Genomic DNA, 18,370 nt, shown 5'->3' on the forward strand with positions numbered 1-18,370 from the left:
CCCCTACTTTTTAAGGATTCTATCAACCATACCCTAGGTGACTAATTCTGTTAAAACAGTATATGAAAAGATGATATTACACTCCTCTCTAACCTCAATTCTTTCTTCTTTCTTCTTTCAGTAGCCATGGTCACCACCGCCGCCGCCACCACCACGGCTGTATCCACCACCGCCGCCCTCATGATGTCCATAACCAATGCCGCCATCCTATAGCCGTCCAGTCTGATGTTTACGTTGGAGCCGCCTTCTCTCTCTCCCCTTCTCCCAGTAGCCTACCACTACCGTCTTTTTCCACGAAGAAATATGGTCTGACGATCGTCGATGACACCGCCACCAAAGATCTCAGGCGTCTGCTCCACCTTGATTAGTATTTTAATTCCAAGATTAAATTCATGTCTACTTCCCAGTGTTATGGCTAACAGGCGAAAGACATAGGTAATATTTAATTCCAAGTTGCGGACATGTCGTGGCGGAGGCATCAAAATTGATATTTTCAGAGACAGAGGCTGAGATGGAGATTGAAGAGTAGAGTCTTACCTTTTCCCTGGTCTCCCTCACCTCTAGTCCTCTTTCTCTTGTCTAGTATTCTGCACTGCTGTACGTTACATAAAGAAGGGTGCTAGTGGGGTAGCTCTCCATGGCCTAAGGCATGGCTTCCCAGCGGCGGCGCCACTAGCAATAGCACCACCACCAATACCTCTATTGTCTGATTCCGATAATCTCAGCCGTCTCTGCCGCTCACCTCCCCCTCCTTGCTCTCCTTTCATTCCTTGCTCCTGCTCCGGTAGATAATGTCCCCCTCGGCCATCGTTATCTCCATCACCACACCTCTATAAGACTTTTCACCCTTTTTTTCTTCCCTTTTTACCGTTTTGCCATCCTTTAATTGCCTCTGATTTACTCTTCTTCTCCTTTTGTTTCCCCTTTTTGTGTTTTCAGTTCAATTTGAGGCAAATATCAAACAAACAAAGCAAATTATGACGTACTCATTTTTTATCCAAGCAGTGCCATTGATTAACCCTAACGATCAAATAAGAAAGGAATTGAAGAAGTGACGATATAATGGAGGGATAAAAATAAAACCCTAATTTTAAGAGAATATTGCAGAGGATAGAGAGACAGAGGGAACATATTGAGCTCGGAGATGAAGAGCAAGAGCATAACGATGGAGGAGGCGATGGGGTTGACTCCTCCAAAGAGGGTTCTGCTATTGAAATCCTCGTTGATCTTCGGGTAGGCATCCAAGTTTTGGAGCTTGTTGAAGATGTCCATGGCGACTCTCTAGAACAGTACAGAAGCCAGAGGCACCCAACACGTGGCAGATAGAGAGACTTTGTGTGGAAGTAGAATAGGCACTCTTAAGCGGTGGCAGTGGTGCCGACGATGGTGGTGGCGATGGTGGTAACGGTGGTAGAGGAAATGGGAGAAGAACACCTAAAAGGGAAGGTAGGGAGGGCAAAATTGGAATGGAATTATATTAAGGGCATTTTGGAGTTTTAGAAATTTTATTCATGCCATGTCATCACTTAATGGCATTTTTTAACGGTTAGGGTACGGTTGATAGAATCTTGGGAAAATAGGGGAGGGCATTATCATTTTTCAAAACTTGGGGGTAGGAATGATATTAAGGAAACATAGAGAGGAGGGGGATGATATTTTCCCTAATTATTTTGATAAGAACAAACGTGCAAGCACAAGAGATTGTGTTCTAGTATGGTTAACAGGTTTTGATGATGGAATCAAGTCAAGAAATAAAAAGCTTAAAGCTCAAGGATGTTTAAGACAAAGCATGGACGATCAAGACTTCAAAGACATGTCAAACCCATTAAGCAAAGAAGTTCTTGAAAAGACCCTTCAAAGATTGAAGGAACATCTCTTGAAGAAAATTGAAGCTCAAGACTAAAGTTTTAAGTACTCACTTCAAATGCACCGTATGACATGAATTTTAATAAAACTTGCATATCATTCATTCATGCATAATTAGAGACTCTAGGAGGTGAATTAAGGACCCCTAAAAGCCTTAGCATAAGTTGGAAAAAGACCAGACCAAAGATCATCAGAGATAAGCAGGAAAAATGACTAAAAACACTAAACGATCGATCCAACCGGTCAACTGGCTACAGGGGCTTTTTTACCCACTTGGTCACAGAGGCTAACCGATTTCAATCGGTTGTCCAAACGATCGCCCACCGATAACCGGTCACACAACCGGTCGATCGACGATCGACCGTTTGGTTAAGGCTGACTCCAACGGCTCTTTTTCTCCCAATGGTCATATGAAGTGGTCGACCGGTTCACCTAAAAAATTAGCCATTTTCTACCCGTTAGAGCACATTTTGCACATGTTTTTAGAGCCTTAAATGAGGCTATAAATAGAGAACATGTGAAAGCTTTTCACTCATCCACTACAGTCCAAAATACTACTTTTGTGAGAAGTGAAAGGTCATTTTAAAGCTCCATTGGTTGAAGTCTAGTAGTCTCCATCAAGATTATCCAAGATTGACTTCAACACTCAAGACCTCTACTTTCTTTCATTCTAAAGAGAAGTTCTAAAGAAGGCCAAGGCATTAAGCATCATTACATATCATTCATCACTTGTAAGGAGTATATGTCACAATCCTTGCCTAGGTAACTCTTACCTTTCCCATTATTTTATTTCACTGTTTATGCTTTTGATTTGAGAAAACATTAGTGTATTAATCTAGACTGTACTTAGATTAATACGTATGATCCTCTTATGCTGTGAAAAAGAGTTAGGATCCTCTTATCCTATGAAAAAGAATTAGGATTCTCTTATCCCGTGAAAAATATTGTAAAGGTGTTGTTCCCACCTATTGTACCGAAAGGAAGATACTAGTAAAATTCTCTCAAGATTGAGAGGAGTTGTAAGTTTGGATTTAATGAACCACTATAAATCTTGTGTCTTCTTATTTGCACATTTTATTTTTAATTTGCTTTACTCAACTTCAAATTAAGTTGCAATCTGTAACCTATTGCAGTGTGTTGGATGAATTGGAAGAAGTCTATCTGCTGCACATCTTTTGAGAAGAGAAAATCCGATGTTTGAATTGATAGAGAACTACAACAAGCTTTAGGTTCATCAACATGACTTTGATGAAAATTAGCATCTGAAATAGTTGTAGTAGATCTCACAATACTAGCACTCCTACACCTACTAAACATATCAACTTCAGTAAAAGAAACCCCACTATCATGCATAACTGTAGAACTCCTACTGTCAAATGTGACTCGGCTATGAGATGCACTAGTTGACCCAAGAACAGCAGTCTGACTGCTATTATGCATCACAATAGCACCACCCTTCTGAACATTCATGTCATCATCACTTTGACGATTTCTGGCACCATCCCTTTGAATATTTCTGGCACCATCCCTTTGAGGATTACTGAGGCCACCCCTTCTTATATTAGCCTTTGGCCTACTACTTGTAGTAGACATATCAGTAAGGGGGAAAAGTTGGATATGGCGCTCCAATCTCTGGTCTATTTCTTGCAGTATCACCCACAAACTGGACATGGTGTCCATTGATGGTAACCTGGTCAATGTTGTTACCAACTTGGACATTGTAGACATACATGTGGATACAATCCACCTAATAACCAAGCATGTCTACCATTTCCATCACATCTTTATTTGTCTTCACTACCATTTCTTTCATATTGTCAGTTATCATATATTTGACATTGAAGTCCACAGATCTCCCTTTGGGAAAAGTACTCAAAAGTGAGTTATATATGTCAGATATCATATCTAGGTAACCATATCGTTCAACATCAATAATCTTTGTAAATGTGCCTTGAAGATAGTGGTACTGTACTTCAGTCGTTGTCATCTTGAAGATTAGAGACTGTTTGGCTGCATGGTACATGGATTTTATAGAAAAGTGGGAGAACCAACAATTAATCACATTAGTCAAGAACAGTCATTAAAATTCTAGTTTGACAAATTACACCCAAGTATCAATATTATTAGATAAACTTGTGCAAACCATATGGTGAGGTATCCCCTTATCATTATAGTCATGGCCAAGCTGCTTACTAAATATAACAGATATATACAAAAAAAATACCATTCAATGTATTCAGCCTTTAAATGGACATAAAGACATGATAGAAGACCATGATCTGAACTTCAACGGAGAAGGTTAAAATCATTAATATCTTAATCAGATTAAGCTTGATGGTAAAACTACGACACATCTACATTATTAAGCAGATAGGTGACATTGACACAACAAATAATTATGTATAAAAAAAGTTTGCATAAATGGAGGTTGAGGATAGCATCAATTCACATTTAATAGATCTCCCACTACAGGGATTGACTGTAGCAGACAATCATAGCACGTTTTTAGATTCTTGGTGAAAGCACAGACTTTAAATTGCATCACAAGGCATCACCGACAGCTCTAAGCCTCTAATGCACTTTATCTATCTTGAGGAAGCAAAACATGGTTCAATTCATAGATCTAGGGATCAGATTCCTGAAACAAATCTAGGGTTTAATGAGACAATCAGAAAAACTTGGTTTTTTAGGGTTTAACAAAATTAGGCATTGTGAGCTTATGTTGGGCAGCGTAATTTCATTTACAGCAAATACACTTCCGGTGAAGCAAGATATCGTGATGTTATGCCCTAATCAAAGAGAGAAAATAAGGAGAAGAAGACATGAATGTATTATCTTAACTTCACCGAAAATTGCAATGTGACCTGAGACGATGGAGATAGTTAAACCAGAGAGTTGGCTGAGATTCGGGGATGGGTGCTGTAGCACCGCCGCCGAAGTTCTTCCTCCAGTTTGCTGCAACAGGTGAAGTGAAGAGGAAGTTAAGAGGAGGAACCTTTGAAGTTTATTTCGTTTTGACATAAAGGTATTTTGGTCCTAAAAAATCCGTGACAACGGTACACTCTCACGACTAACCCCCTTCGTTACGGGTCTGTAACGGTGGGGGTCAGTTAGTTATTAGTATGCAACAGGGAAGGGTTGCAGTTGTTTGAAAGTTTTTTGGGGGGTAATAGTAAATATGAAAGATTTTGGGGTGGTAATTCTAAAAAACCCTATTTTAAAAGATATGGGAAAGGAAATTTCATTCCTAATAATGCATTAAGCCTTTTTAATTCAAGTCTCTTTCTTTTGGACCACCATGGTTAAAATGAATCTTCAATAGTTCAATCGAAGGTACCTGGCTTTACAACAAAGTTGATGAGATTGCAAATGTAGATAGAGTGTAGGAGAAGCAACAGAAGACAACTCAAAAAAAAAAAAACCCCATCAATCCAAATCCCCCAAAGTAAAACCAAACCCTTTCTACGTCTCATCAATCTGTCACAGACCGTTCTCCAAAGCTAAGATTGATGAGACCCATCTGTCTTCACAGCCACCCATTTCTACAAAGAATGAGTTCTCCATAACTCTACTCTACTCAATCTCTCTCTCTCTCTCTCTCTCTCTCGCTAGCTGTTTCTTTATGTTTAGTATTGTCTATCAGTCAAAGAAGTGAAAAAGATACTAAGATAAATACTAATAAACAGATGGGTATTCTTCTGAATGGCTCCCCCTACCCTTCTTTAAACCTTCAAAAGGGATCAGGCAAGGGGATCCTCTGTCTTGTGCACGGAGGTACTCTCTACTAATCTAGCTCTTGCTATGCATGATAAAAAAATCAAAGGAATCAATATTAGCAGGGAGTGAAAGCATTTCTCATATGGCATTCGCAGGCAATCTCATTTTGTTTGGAGAAGCCACCATGATGGAAGTCAGAAATCTGAATGCTGTCCTGCAAGAATATTGCAAGTTCTCAGGGCAAGGTATCAATGTCAATAAGACAAAAGCATATTTCAGCCCGAATGTGGACTCTGAAGTGAAATGATAGTTGAGGGATTACTTCTAGGTTTGTCCATCCTCTGCAAATGATATATATTTGGGAATTCCTTATGTAGGTGGGAAGATCTCAAAGCATTACTTCTCGAAGCTCATTGATAGAGTATCCCAAAAGCTCTTACTATGGAAGACTCAATTTCTAAGTCCAGCAGGTAAATTGGTTCTGATTCACTCCACTCTATCTGCAATGCCACAGTATACCATGTCTTGCTTCAAATTACCAGCTTCTATCCTCAAGACTTTGAATGCGACTTGTAGGAGATTCTACTGGGCTAATGGTAATAAGAGTGTTGTCCCCACAATTTCATGGAATACCATTTGTAAGCCTAAGAGGTTCGGGGGGTTGAATGTCTAGCAGTCTAATTTGATGAACCAAGCTCTCCTGGCAAAGAAAGCGTGGGAACTTTTACATCCTAATCATTCCTTATGAGGAAAGCTTATGAAAGGGAAGTATTTTCCAAATAGTTCCTTCCTCAATGCCAAGTGTCCATCTACTGCATCGTGGGGGTGGAAATCCATCTGTTCAGGAAGGGATCTACTCCGTCAAGGTCTTTTCGTCTAGTTAGGTAATGGGCACTTCATCAATCCTTGGACTGACAACTGGATCCCCTACTGTAGCCTGGCAGCGGCTCCTTTTCCTCTTCCCAAAGAGGCCCCGGCCAACTCTAGTGTCCGATCTGATAGATTCTTTTCATAGATCTTAGAAGAGGGATATGATCTTTCATTGGTGGCCCCCAGATATTACTTTTAATATAATCTCGACCCCTATACCTATCTTCTCGATGGAGGACAAGTTCATTTGGGCTCCAACTGCTAATGGAGTGTTCACAGTAGCCTCAGCTTACAGTCTTGCAATCAATGGGTGGAAAGAGCAGCAACAGTATCCTTGGCTTCGAATCTGGCATCTACCTTCTCTCCCCAAGATACAACATTTACTTTGGAAAATTCTACATCAGAAACTCCCCTTGCCTCAGCTCCTTCGAAACAGGGGACTTGACATCAATCCTCTTTGCGCTTTATGCCTTAGCATACCAAAAATAGCATAACATTTGTTTATGGACTGTGATCGCATAAGAGAGGTGTGGTATCAAGCTGGATTACTTCATATTTTGGAACAACATACTATTATGACTCTTATATCATCACTCATCAGTGGATCAGTCCACCCCCATAGGGATACCATGCTTTTGCGGGCCTATTGTTGTAGCATATTATGGAATATTTGGGTCAGCTATTGAAACTAGATATTCTCTAGGGAGCAATTTAACCCGAGGCTAATTGAACTCCGTTCAATCTCCATTGCAAAAGAAGTGATCAAGCACTACCACTTCAGATCATTAAGAGAAAGCAGAATGGTCAAGTGGAATCCCCCTCCTCTAATGTATTGAAAATTAATGTTGATGGCTCTAGCCTAGGGAATCTAGGTCTTGCGGGAGTTGGAGGAGTGTGTCGAAACGCTGATTCCTCCTTTATTCTTGGGTTTGCTTCTGGAGTTGGATGGAATCACGCTCTTACAGCAGAGGCTATTGCAGTAAAATTAGCACTGCAGATTGCTTGCTCATTAGATTTCTCGAGGGTTATTATTGAGAGTGATAACCTCCTCATCACTCGTTTGTTGAATAGGGCTTCAACCACCACTCCTTGGAGAATTGTTCATATTCTTAACGACTGCTTCAACCTATTTCACAGGTTCGATAGCATTTCCTTCACCCATGTCCTTAGAGAGGGCAATGCGATAGCGGACTCTTTGGCCACTTTTGCAACTCCTACACAAGGCTCTCATATATGGTTCTCCTCCCCCTTTGTCTCTAATCTCTTGTATGCTGACTCTATTGGAACTTGGTTCCCTCATCAATAAAGTGTGCTTTTATAAATTAAAAAAAAAACAAAAAAACTTATAAAGAATTGGTTCTTGAAGCACAAAAACCCAACATTCATTCATTCAAATCTCTGTTTGTCTTCCTTTCAGGTCCCCTTCTTTTTTTTTTTTTTCATAGAAAAAGAGTTTCAGAATTTCAAATAGATCGGATCAGATTATCAGAATCAGATCGATCACTCTACACATTAATCGAGGAGTGAAATGAAGAGTGAAGCCTCAAAACCATCCATAGACTCACACACAAGTATGTGGTTGCTGCTACCTACTGCGAATGCTTCATAATTTTTGCTACAAATTACTACTACACACGCCAAACTAAGCTGGCTACCTCGATGCACTATTTTTTATTTTTTATTTTTGTGGGTTTTAGAGAATTCATCCATTCTTTCTTTGTTATCTCGAAAAAAAGCCAAAAATCATAAATTCTGCTCTACAGAGCAGTAAATGTTTCTTATTTAAAAACTGTAACAACTCCTTGTAGGTCAAACTACGGTTCAGGGATCAAGCCATGGTTCCCTAGGGAAACCAATTATAAACCAATTAAGGTATTGCACACCTGGGTTAGCCCATGGTGTCCCATGGGTGCCCCATTTTAATTTTAGGGTTTCCCATGGTTGCCCATGGGAACTGTTTGAGTTAAAATAATACCGCAAGTGTACGGGTCAATCGTAGCTACGGGTCGAACACGATGAGATATACACCACTCTATTTAACTAACTTAAAAGTAATGCAAAGTGAACTGAATTAATTAAAACACTAAATTAAACTAATGACAATTAAACTAATGGATCCTAACTCACAAGCATCTAACAAATTACGTATTTAAGGGATTAAGTTGGCTTCCTAACACACGAACATCTAACCTATCAAACTAAGGCAAATTGGCAGAAATAAAGAAAACCTATCAAACTAACGCAAATTAGAAGTAATAAAAATGTAGCCACACATCCACATCCACGTAAACAAAATAACTACATAAACAAAAATAAAAGAAATAGAGGGAGAAGAAGAAAGAGAGAACGAGATAGAGGAGAGGAAGAATGAGATTGAGGGTTTAGAGGATGCAAACCTAGATGTGCTTGAACCGGATTGAACTTGCTTGCATGAATTTAATTGAAGAAGCTTGGATACTTTAACAAACCTTGCATGGCCTCCTCTTCCAAATCTCCAAGTCTTGTCATCAACTTAGGAACTTAGACTAGAAAGCATTAAACCTAAACAAGAATTAAAATATTACAACCAGAAGACATAAATTAAAAGTAGAGCTTGAATTAAACCTATTACAACCATTAAACTAAACTTATGAAATTAAAACTAAGAACTAGAAAGCCAAAAATCACAAATTAGAAAGAAAAGAAGAGAAGATTTCACTAATTGAATGAATAATTTTACAAGAGAAGAAGGGGGTATTTATAGGGGAAAGGGGAGAAGAGGGGGGGGGGGGGGCTTCCACGTTTTGGGAGGAGTCCCTCCTTCTAAAATCGTGGAAGGTGGAGAGAATCTCCTCATAAAATATTCTCTTATCCTTCTTTTTGTTCTTTACAAAGTGCTTGAGTCCCAAGGAAAATAAAAGAGTGGGAGAGATTTTAGGAGAGAGAGAAGAAAATGAGGAGATAAAATAGAAAAGAATAAAAAATAAAGATATGGGAGAGAGGATAACGTGGGAGGGAGGAGATAAAATAGGGAAATTTAAAGTGTTGGGGAAACCTTGGGAGAGGTATTAGTAAAATGATTTTAGTAGAGAGAAGAACTAGAGATGCGAGAGAGAATCGTGGAGTGAGAGATGGAATGTGAGTGGGAATTGAGATGGAAGAGAAAAATAAATAAATAAATAAATAGGGGAGAGGTGGTGAGAGCCGTGAGTAGGAGGGAGAAAGAGATGGATTAGGAAAGAGGGAGAGAGAGATTATCTCTTCTTATTTTTATTTTTTTTGTTTAATCTCTTTTTCCTCCTATCTCTCCTACTATTTCTCCCATCTTGGCCGATCCTTACTTGCAGCCCACTAAACTTCTAATTTGGATATGAAATTCCTCCTTTTTCCTTGGTAGCTTCAGTGAGAATTATTCCCATCCTACCCTTGGTCACATGTGAACAGGTGTAGGTCCCATGTGGCTTTTCTCTCTCCTCCAATAGTAAAAAAAAGATGCAAAAAGAGGTAAATGCTTGAGAAGATCTCAACCCTTGATCATAATCATCTTCCTTGATGCCAAATATAAATCTCCAAAAATTCAAACTGACCCGGGCTTGTGTTTTGGCTCATTTCTGGCCCATTATCATTTTTTGGGCTGAAAAGAACAATTGACTGTACGGTGGCCTAGACGAATGCGTACTTGCGTTCCGTCACGTCCAACCTGCTCCAAATTTAGTCCTCTTTACAGCCATGCAAAAATATTAGGCAGCTTTACGTGTAAATTTTGAGATATAGTCTCCGATAGTCCAGAATAGCAATAAATAGTCCAAAGACCTGAAACGCACAAGAAAGCACCAAGTAACTCTGTCCAATGTGGTAAAATGTATGTTTTATGCCCTAAGATTTCACACATAAATGTGCTCATCAGGAACCCTGGGGCATCCCTGTTAGGGTTTCTCCTTCCCTCATGTGTCCCACGCAATTATAGAACACATTAGGGACAGAGAAAAATACATCTCTAGTCATCACATGGCATGAGGGATCCATCCCATACTCAAATGCGTAGCGAAAATAAATCGATTCGAGTTTCTTTCGCATCCCATAAATATTAAATAATTAAAATTGAATGAATTAATCAAGAATTGCTAACCTGGTGCGCCTCAAGTGTTTCTCCTCCAATAGACAATGGCTCTTCCTCCAGTGAACGCTCCAAGCAAACAAATCTGAACCTCCAATGGTGCTACCAAGGTTCTTCAAGTCAATCCCAGATGCTCTCAAATTCTTCAGCACAGATTTGGGTTTCTAAAACCCTAACTCTCAAACACAGGTGAGAGAAACTAGAAGAAGAAAGAGAGAGATCACAAGAGGGAGAGAGAGTGACCAAAACACAGGAGAGAGAGGGCCAGGCTGAAAACGCAGAGCACTGCCCCCTCTGCGTTTTTGGTCCCCAATTTATAGAGCTTGGGTTTTCTAAAAACCCTAAATGGATTAGAATTAATCCCAGTGAGAGTCTCTCTCTCTCTCTCTCTCTCTCTCTCTCTCTCTCTCTCTCTCTCAGTTTGACAGTTTTGCTTAAACTCAGAGTGCTACAAAAAGGTGAAGAAGCAGAATCTAATAGGGAAAGTATTAATTAGTTACTTTATTTAACTAGTAAACTCACACGTGCAAATGCACGTGGGGCCATATGTTGGAGTGCGAGAAAGCATGATGTGTAGTCTCACATTATTAACATTTTATCATTCAATGTGTAAGTCTTGTAACTAACTCGAGATCTCCTAGTGTGTAAGGCATGAAGCATACCACAGCTTAGCAAGTACGCTAGGCAGTTGTTGGTATATAATAATCCACATAAAAAATAATTTGAAGTTAAAATTAAGAGTTATAAATTGAAAACACTACTTTCAGTAATAGTTACAATGTTCATTTACATCAATTCTGAATTTACTTCTAAATACACAGTTTGTAGCTATTCCATTTAGCTTTGCCTATCTATTCCTTCTCAATTCTTTCCTTCTTCTTTTGCTGATCTTGATTGTCTTCTAAATCAATGACTCTCTTCTTTTTTGCATATCTTTCTTTGTGTTTCTCTGTAACAATTCTTTTTGATGTTCTACTTGAATAGTTTCTATTATCAATTTTGAAGTAGAAACTATAAACTTTGGATATGCAACACTTCAAAGCATCTTTGCGGTGCAACTAATGCAGTCCTACTATAATGTGATATTCAAACAAAAATATATAACCCTCAAATTCGTTAGTAAATAAACAACTGAGACTTAATATTTTGTATGACAGGGATTTATGATGTCAATGTGCTACTCAATAGTAAATCCATAAATCCATAAACTATCAAAAAGAACATGACTTCAAAATTTAAACTGAGATTTGTTATCTATTTTGCGATATACTCCACATTTTTTGTCCCTCACCCCTCAAAGTCCCAACTCCCAACCACTAACAACCTCTTCTTCGCTCCCTCCGGCAGCAGTGCTAATACATTTCTCAAGTCTCACCATCACACTCGATCAAAATTAGTATCTCTATGCACACGCTCCTTTTAGGGATAGGACCATGATTTCTCCTTTAGTCCTTCAAACAGTCACGTCTCTCTATCTCTCTCCACCATCTCTGGAGGTCGAATGCATTTGCAAACATTTCTACAGATCACCAACCCCTTCGTGCTCTCTTCAACCAGCTGTTGCTCACATCTCTTGTTGTTGAGGCTTGTCTCTTTTAAGTTTCAAATGAATCGTATTCTATCGATTGCCTTTCTCTCGCAAGCCGCTGCAATTGATGGAGTCTCCGCTCACATCGAGGCTTGTCTCTCTTAGTATTTGTGGTTTTTAAATCCTCCTCACTATTGTCTGTATCTGAAGAACCAAGCAAAACCTTCTATACCCATTCCCTGATATGGCGGAATAAGTGGTTTCAATCTTATTTTATTTACTCCACATTTCTTCTCGCTGAAATCCATGAAGAGGACCAATTCTTTCACTTTCTCCATCATGAAACCCCTTCCTCTGGTATTTTCTATTACCCTTTCTCCCTCCCCATCCCAAACTCCCTCTTTTGCCTACTCTTCTCTCTCCTTATAATTCTCAAACTGTCTCTCTCTTTCTGTCATCTCTTTTATTCTACAACCAATTTTGGTGGTGATTTTTCTAAAATTGTAGTTCTCGAAGCATTCTATTTCTTTGTTCTTTGGTTATTTTTATGGTTTTAGGTGGCTAATATTTTCTGTTTTTTTTTTGGTTTTTTCTCAATTACTATCATCAGAGATCAGGACTCTCATTACTGATTCGGTTCTTCCTTAGTGCTTCTGTTTTTTATTTTCCCTTTTTATACATATGAGTTTTTGGATTTGTTCCAGTAGTGAAAAACCGATCAATTCAATGATCAGCCGGAGTCGTTTTTAATAACCGTTTCCAAGTGTACATTTACAGATACCTAGGGAAAAAATTGTAAGAGAAGGTACTTTCTCTTCCTCTTTCTTTCATTTTCCATACAATCTCAGTTTACAGCTGTTAATTCCTCAAAATTTGTATTATCAAATGGTGTTTTTATGATTGGTAAGAAAGTAAAGAAGACAAATGTCCCAATCTCAGTGTGTGTTTATGAGGAAATTTCACCTGTTGATGTGGTGAAAGAGTTGGAAATGGTGCTACCAAGTCATGGAGGAAACAAAGGACATGGAGAAGGACATGGAGAAGGCATTGGAGGCTAAGTTTATGATGAGAGAAATAAGTTAAATATATCCACACATAATAGATAAAATAATATTGTGTTAGAAAAATTGTACGTACCAATCTTGAACTTGAATCACTTTTGCAATCTTCCCTTATTTCTGGAGCCTAGTGAAGAAAACACAATATGCTGGGGGAGAGGTTACGAAAGGGATTTTATATAGCCATCGTTTCCGGAGTATGAGAGGGTGTGTCTGTTAGTGTGGGAAACACAAATTCAAAAAGACTCAGGGAACTTTTGGCAATTGTTATTCATAAATTCTCTCACGGAACTTGTGTATGAGAGAGATAGTGAGAAGAGTTGTGCGGACACGTCTATTCAAGTGGGAATGTGAGTTTGGAAGAACACCCTAACGGTTCCTAGATTCTCTCACTTGTTTTTTTCCCCCACAGAATTAATTAAAAAATATATTATATGACGGGCGGGTATTGGTATCGTTTCAATGGGCCCACTCTTGGCCGTTCCAAATTCCAACGGTTTAATAAGAAAATAAATAAATAATAATAATAAATATATTATATGACGGTTCCTAGTTTCTCTCACCTCTTCTTTTTTTTTTTTTCCCTCCACATAAATGATAAATTTTAAAAATTAAATAAATTGATTAGATGACGGGCTGTTTCTTTGGGCCCACTCTTGGCATTTTCTGAGTTGGGGTATTTACGGTTCCTAGATTCCCTCATCCGGCCTGTTGGTGGCAATGTTTCAAAGGGCCACCTCTTGGCCTTTTCTAAGTTGGGGTATTTTGGACTTTGGATGGGTGGATTTCAGGGGCATTTTGGGTATCTGAAAGATTTGACAAAAAAGAAGGAGAACGTACTTTTATAGAATACATAGATATTTATGGATAATTACAATTAGCACTATATCCATTAATTAAATAAAGAACCAATTAAAATAGCAAATTCTAAATAACTTCCTATATGATAACAATTTATCATATACAACCCCCCCACTAATCAACACCATCATTATCGAATCTAGGGCATGTACACATGTACTGCCAAACCCCAATCCATAGTACATGTTTATATAAGAGCGTTTGTGCATCTGATCGGGTCCCGCAAAACTCGATAAAATACTTTGTTCAAATAATCATATATAATCTATTATTTTATGTAAAATAGATTTTTGCAAAACCATTTCCAAACGGTACTGAATCCAGATTTTGATCCGACCATACACAAACAGTCTCAATCTTGGTGTTCCCCAATCGGGCAATGGTGACTGATAAGGCATAAATCACCCCACCAATCAGAAGTTGACACATGGCCAAGCCGAGGACAGTTCGCCGAGCAAACCGACCCGTGTGGGGTCGAGCCGATCCGACCACTAACAAATCGAACATTCGGACTTCCGTGTACTGAGCACCCGAGCCATGGAGCGCCACCCTCAAGGCTGACCTCACACCAGTAGGCCGAGCTTGGGGCCCAGCATTGAGGCCACGGCCACCAGCAAGGCCGACCACTGAGGCCGAACCCTTCACCCGAGATATCTTAACGGCCCGCCGGAAATCATGGGGCCACGTCAATATAACCCGAGAATCACGGGATAAGGATCGAGTCACAATCTCGGCACGATACCGAATCATGCTCCCATTAGGACTCTTACATTAGCAAGAGTCTGACTCCGAAAATAACTCTCCACCTCGCTCTACGCGAGAGAGCCTTCCAAAAGAAGAACTCCTGCCATACTAGGACTCTCCCAACCGCCTCACCTCTTCCTATAAATACCCAGGTATGGAGCTCAAACGCTCATCTCACTTTTACTAGCTGTTACGCTGTTGCATTGGAGACCTGACTTGAGCGTCGGAGATTCCTAGGCCAGAGCCACACCGACTCTCTTGCACTCACTCAGTTTTTACAGGCTCATCTGTGGGCGAACCGGGCACTGGAGGTTTTCACACGCAACAGATTTGGCGCCGTCTATGGGAACAACATCAGCAAGTCATCGTCATTTCTACCCATCTCAAGACTAGAGACAATGGTGCACACGAGATTAGGTCAACATGGTTCAACCTCTCGCGGAGATGAGCTGCAACCTGAAAGGCAGGAGAGACACTTGCCACTTCCTGAGGTGTCGCTGCAAGGCGCGATCAAAAGACCTCCGAGAGGGGGAGTAACTCAACGCAGTGCAGGCGCCACCGCCAACCCAATTCCCCTACCGAAAGGTGGGAATGGTGGAAGTGTGCTGGACACAGCAGTGGCTGACCGGACACAGGTCGAGCCAAACTTGAATGGGTTGAGCCTACCACCGCCGCCACCCTTATCGGAGAATTTGGATCCCGAAGCCCCGACGAATAACCGGCAAGTTATGGACTTGCAGCTGCAGATGCTCCATACCAACGAGATGCTGCATACTTTCATGACCCAGATGGCCCGGGGTGGGCTGATGGGCTAACCACAGGTCGTACCCCCTCCAGCCTCGGTGCGCATAGAGGAAGACCTAGGCAAGCAGGGTGGCCGGCGTTGGATCGAGCCAAGTCGGGCCGCGTCATCACACCCGTCTCGTCAAAAGACTCCTCCATGCCATAGTCGAGGCGCTCGAAGGGATGAGCAAGAGCATCATCGGAGCCCGAGGGCAGGATGAGAAATTGAGCCGGTGGCATCGGCCACGAGAAGATCGGTATTCTTCGATCGGCTCAGAGAGGACGGACAGCTCAGAGAAAACCGAGGGCGAGGTAAACAACTCTGTGGAGGATAAGACACGAGGAATGGGGAAAGATCTCGCCATAGCCCTCGGCGCCGAAGCCCACCTCTCCAAGAAGAGCAACAGAGAAGCCCCCACGGGTCAAACTTCCAAGGGGAAGGAAGAGTTGGGAGGGGTGAGGCTAATCGAGCCGAGCACAATGGCCGACCTCGACGGGACGACCGCGTAAACTAATCTCGAGTCAAAGAGTAGAATGGCCAACCTCGGCCAAACAAGCAGGATGACTTACACCGGGCGGACGAGCCGAATGGCCGAGCACCTGAGACTGAAGTGGAAAGAAGGTTGCAAGAGTTGGCTGAGCAGGTCGAAGGACTGAAGAAGCAGGCAACTCCGGACGCCTACTCGTTGGTCGGACGACACCCATATCCTCTGGAGATCATGACGGCACCCTTACCAGTGGGGTTTAAGCTGCCTCCTTTTGATTGGCACGACAGCACTACGGATCCAACCGACCACATCAATTACTTCTACGAGGTGATGACCATGTATGGGGGAACCGAGATAATTTCTTGCCGAGCCTTCCCTTTGTCGCTTAAGGGAGCTGCAACCTTGTGGTTACCACCGAACTCCATCACCAGCTTCGGTCAGCTCTGCAGGGCCTTCGTCATGCACTTCCAGAGTAGTGTGAAGCACAAGAAGATGGCGGTCAACCTCCTCAATTTAAAGCAGAGGTCCGATGAGTCGATCTGCACGTTCGTCTCTCTCTTCAATAAGGAATCTTTGGACGTCAAGGATTTAGACGAGGCCATGGCCCATACCACGATGAGCAATGGGCTCACCAACATGGAAATAATCAAGGACTTGGCCAGGAAGCCGAGCAAAGGCATGGCCGAGCTCTTGGACCGGTGCAACGAGTTTGTAAACATGGAGGATGTTCTCCAAGCCCGCAAGGTAAGTGAAAGCAAAGGAGAGAAGAAGAGGTCGACCACCGACGACCAAAAGGATGAGAAGAGGACCAGGACTGACCACCAAACCGAAAGGTCACATCGAGCCCGGAGTCCTGATTACACCCCTTTAAACACGTCACAAAAGGAGATCTTAATGCAAATCCAAGATGGTGGATACATCCGCCGACCTCGACCAATGCAAGCCGGGTCATCTCGGAACCCTAACAAGTATTGTCTATTCCACAAAGACAACAGTCACGACACCGAAGATTGTTATAAGCTAAAGCGAGAAATTGAAGAGCTGATCAAGGTGGGTCACTTGAAGTGGTACATCAAAGGAGGCCGAGAAGACCGCAGAGGTCGAAGGCCCGAAGGCCGCGACCAAAAGAGAGCCTAGCCGAGGTCTGAGAATAGACGAGCTGAGCATGACGAGGATAAACCCCAAGCTGAGAAGAAAGACGATGGATCCGGGCCGAGTAATGACAAAGGAGCTCCCATACATACTATCCTGGGAGGGCCCGGGCAAGAGTCCACTCGGAAAGCCAAGGCAAATGCGTGGTTCGTCGGGGTCACCGAGATGCCGAATAAGAAGTCGAAGTCCGAGATGACAATCCCCTTCACTGAGGCTGACCTCGAAGGTATAAGTTTTCCTCATGATGATGCTTTGGTGGTGCAGGTAGAATTGCAAAAAGACTCGTCCACCGGGTATTGATCGACACGGGTCAATTCGTGGACCTTATGTCGCTAGACGCATATCGACAATTCAGCTTCGGCGATGATGCGCTCAAACCAGAAGGCACCTCACTCCATGGGTTCTCGGGGGCCGCCGCCACCATCAAGGGCTCAATTGAATTACTAGTCACATTCGTACAAGCTCCATGTCAGGCGATAATCCAAGTCAAATTTATGGTGGTATGGTCGGTGGTGGCCTTCAATGCCATTCTCGGCCGCCCATCACTGACCGCCCTCCAAGCAATTATCTCGCTGACTCACTTGAAGATGAAATTCCCCACGAAGAATGGCATAGGGGAGATCTGGCGTGACCAAAAGATGGCTCGAGAATGTTACGCTACATTCGTCAAGCAAAACAAGGGCAACGTCCGAGGAATGGCAATGTGCGTCGAGCACCTCCCTGAAGACCAGCGGGATGAGCTCACGGAAAGGCGCAGAAGACCCGTAGAAGACCTCATCCCATTCTCCCTCAGTGACGAAGATCCAACGAAGATAGTACAGCTTGGGTCATTGCTGAGTGAAGAACAGAAGAATCGGCTCGATAACTTCCTTAAGGCGAATGCCGTCATCTTCGCCTGGTCGGCCGCCGACATGCTCGGTATACCTCGACATATAGCCGAGCACCGACTCCACATAGATTCGAGCCGAAAGCCAGTTCAGCAGAAGAGAAGGAAGTATGCCTTTGATTGCCAAGCCGCCATCAAGGAAGAAGTAGAGAAGCTACGCCGATCAGGGTTCATCCGGGAGGAACAATTCCCGACCTGGTTGGCCAATGTTGTCATGGTTCCTAAGCCGAACGAAAAATGGAGAATGTGCATCGACTACACCGACCTTAACAAGGCTTGCCCAAAGGACGAGTACCTGCTACCTCGGATTGATCTCTTGAT

At 41.9% G+C, this 18,370-nt stretch overlaps 1 long non-coding RNA gene across 1 annotated transcript; it reads right to left on the reverse strand.

Moving 5' to 3' along the window:
• Positions 1 to 136: 136 nt before the first annotated feature.
• Positions 137 to 16,323, reverse strand: LOC122656819. The gene is made up of 3 exons (XR_006332176.1): positions 16,314 to 16,323; positions 4,927 to 4,936; positions 137 to 177 (listed from the first exon to the last, which is right to left on the reverse strand). It is a non-coding gene; the product is annotated as an uncharacterized LOC122656819 (long non-coding RNA).
• Positions 16,324 to 18,370: the final 2,047 nt, after the last annotated feature.

The sequence above is a fragment of the Telopea speciosissima genome, chromosome 3, assembly GCF_018873765.1.
Source record: "Telopea speciosissima isolate NSW1024214 ecotype Mountain lineage chromosome 3, Tspe_v1, whole genome shotgun sequence".
Classification (NCBI taxonomy): Eukaryota; Viridiplantae; Streptophyta; class Magnoliopsida; order Proteales; family Proteaceae; genus Telopea; species Telopea speciosissima.